This window comes from Habropoda laboriosa, unplaced genomic scaffold (genome assembly GCF_001263275.1).
Source record: "Habropoda laboriosa isolate 0110345459 unplaced genomic scaffold, ASM126327v1 scaffold625, whole genome shotgun sequence".
Classification (NCBI taxonomy): Eukaryota; Metazoa; Arthropoda; class Insecta; order Hymenoptera; family Apidae; genus Habropoda; species Habropoda laboriosa.
Genome location: NW_017100729.1, coordinates 27,214 through 30,626, shown reverse-complemented (window position 1 = coordinate 30,626; position 3,413 = coordinate 27,214).

The following is a 3,413-nucleotide window of genomic DNA, read 5'->3' as shown; positions in this document are numbered from 1 at the left end:
AAAAAAAAAAAAAAAAAAGTGACTAACTGCATCGGTGACTTAGCGCTTCACGCGTTATTATTTCTACCTGTATAAAGCACTGAGGTACTTCGAATTCCTTCATCAAAATTAAGGAAAATACTTTTGAATATACAGTGGCGGACATACATATACTTATGAACGTAGTCATTTTCAATCTTTCATTTCTTTTTTCAATCAAATGGACGTAGATCATGTTTTTATTGAAGTATAAATAACACAATTTATGTTCTGCAGATACATATATTATATTTTATTATAAATTTATAGCAAATACTGTTGTAACTGAACGACGGATTTAACCGTGAGAGATGAGATTGCAGAAACGAAACACATTGACAGACTTCCTCTGTAATATATATATAGGCAAGAGGAAGTGATCTGTGCGGGGAAGTGAGTTCACCGATGAGCGTTATTAAAGACACAAGAGACATCGACATCGACAACAATAAACGTCGAACGCCGAAAGAAGACGTCGAGAACGCCGAGACGTCTTTTGTTTTTTTCCACACTTTCCCCGCGGACCGCGCGACGTTTGGCGAAGAACGATCATGTGAGTTCACTGACACGGTCGTAAGATCAGATGTTTCGGATAGGTCAGTATCGGCACGCTGACCCAGTTCCGTCGAAGCAGATTAATTCGTGTACGAATGAGTAAGTTTTTCATAAGTAATAAAACACTTTATTCCTCTCGGAATAAAGAAACGATAACACAGTTAATAACACAGGTATTAAACGACTTACTTGTTATTCATGAAAAAGAAAAAAACTTCGTTTTGGAAATCGATGTCAATTATAAAATTTCATCGCAATATGTTGATGGAGAAACAAGCAACAGGCATCGAAAGACGTAAGAATCTGCAGATTTTTTACAGTTTTACGCCGAAAGTCGTGATAGCGCGATTTTTATCATCTTTAACCGTTTGTAGCTCATAGAAACATTAACCGATTTCGATGAAATTTTCACCGTGTGTATAATTGACTTAGATCTACAAAACGTATTTTTTAGATTTTCATTTCGAGCTCAGATAAAAAAGTTGCAAAAACAACCTTCGCTATTTTCTTCGCGATTCAGACTAATTGCAGTTCTTCCAAAAATTTATACAAACGTCGGAATGCCGGCCAAAAACCATTTCTCTAAGCCTTATAAAAACAGCAGTGCAAAGTGAAATTTTTTTGACAGCTATCGAGAACCGAGAAGTCACGCGTACGCATTTGTTCGATCGCGCGGATGATCCTCTGTTCTCCGCCTCCCTGAGCGCGGGCTCTACGCGCGCTGTAATTGGCCAGTGTTTTTCGTTAATAATTCAAAAACGAAGCTTCAAACTGGATTTTGGAAAAGGAAAAAGTTGTTCAGAGTCACCCCAGCTACCCCCCATTTCCGGATGTTCTAGGAGTTACGGGACACCCTGTATACATATAACGTCACGCTTTGAGATGTTATTTCTTCACGGTTTTCACGTAACGTTCAGGTACGGTACTCTTACACTAAATGGAGTACATTTCTGCAATACATTCTGGACATCGGAGCCGAATTTTCGAACTACGATGTGGTGGAACATACAAATAATTATATATTTCGACGTTAAATATAATTCCTAAAACTAAATGTGAATAACGAAATCTTACCTTTTTTGGTACCGAATACAAAGATGTGGCCTGTTATTTCAATATCTCAAACGTTTCCAGTGTTACTGTAAAACGAAGCGAATATACACCTATAACGTACGTTTCGTACGACTATGAAACACCAGGTTTCCCTTGTGTTTAATAGCGCCCTAATTGTCGCTGTGCAGGGTAACGTTCTGTAGTCCCTTGAAACCTAGCTCTAAAATATAACGTCGTAGATAAACAGCCGTCCTCGTGGCCTCGCTTAGGCTCATGTACTCGGCTTCTGCGGAGGAGAGGGCCACGGTCTTCTGCTTCTTCGATTCCCAGGAAACCGCGGCGTTGGCCAGAAGAAAAGAGTACCCAGTAAACGACCTCCTATCTTTGGGACAGTTTCTCCAATGGGCATCTACGTAGCCCTGCACCTTCTCGCCGCTTGCCCTGTACGTAAGGACTAGATCGCGCGTGCCCTTTAAATAACGCAGAATGCGTTTCGCTGCGACCCAGTGCGCTCTACGGTAGCAGTTATTGAATTCGCTCAATCTGCCTACCGCATGCGCTATGTCGGCCCTTGTAGCCACTGCTAGGTACATTAACGAACCCACGAGTTCTCTGAACGGGAGGTTTTTCTCGTCTTCCGCTGAATCTTCAGATTCACTCCGCAACTTAGCATTTATCTCCAACGGAGTCGACGTTGGCTTACAATCCGACATCCCGAAACGATCCAGAAGATCATTTATATAACCGCGCTGGTGCAATTGGATCGCGTCCTCTGAACGACAAAACTCGACACCCAAGCAACACTTTACAATGTCCAGATCCTTAACCACAGACACTTTCTTAAAATGGCTTTTAAAGGACTTTATTTTACCAGGGTCGCGCAAGGCAATAAAAAGATCAGCCACGTAGACATGTACCAATAGGATATCTTCCCCTCGCCCCTGATAATAGACACATGGATCGCCGCTAGTCGAAATTAATCCGTATCGCTTTAACTCGTCGTTGCCAACGATGCCAAGTGCGCCTAGCCTGTTTCATCCCGCATAAGGCCTTGCGCATCGAACAGACATTGTCGCCACGTCGCAAACTATGGCGCATTTCGATCGTCTTCGCTCCGATCCCGCTATCGCGCCCTTCAACCTCGATTATAATGTGGAGGGGCCCCTCGATGTGGCTAGGAACCTCCGTGAAGATCTCCTCCTCGAGTCTGCCATTCAAGTACGCGAACGTTACATCCATCTGATGGATGCTCATGTCGCACTGAGCCGCGAGAGTAGACATAAGTCTGATCGACTCCAGACGGTCGACTGGAGCAAAAGTCTCGTCAAAATCGTTTCCGTACCGCTGGGCAAAACCGCGCGCCACAATTCGGGACTTTCGTCGCACGAGATCCCAGCTTGGCTTGTATTTGTTTCGCAAAACCACGCGGCTTCCGATAACTTTTGCATCGACCGGACGATCCACTGGGTCCCATGTATCGTTTTTTATTATTGATTTGATCTAGACGGCTATGGCTTCGTGCCATTCCTGAGCGTCAGTACTCGCGAGAGCACGTGCTACGGGAATCTCCGGCATGAAATATTGCTTGACCTTGACGTTCTTGACTTCCACCATGTTGTACTCCTTTCGGGGTCTTTCCTTCGCACCGGTGCGCACGTTTCGAGGCCTACCTCTGCCGCTTCGCATCGGTACAGCAACGCGATTTTCATCCCCCACGCTTGTCTCGCTTGCGCCGTCGTCGGACTCGATGTCGTTGCGCTCGTTAGCTTTACTGTCGTGCCCGACCT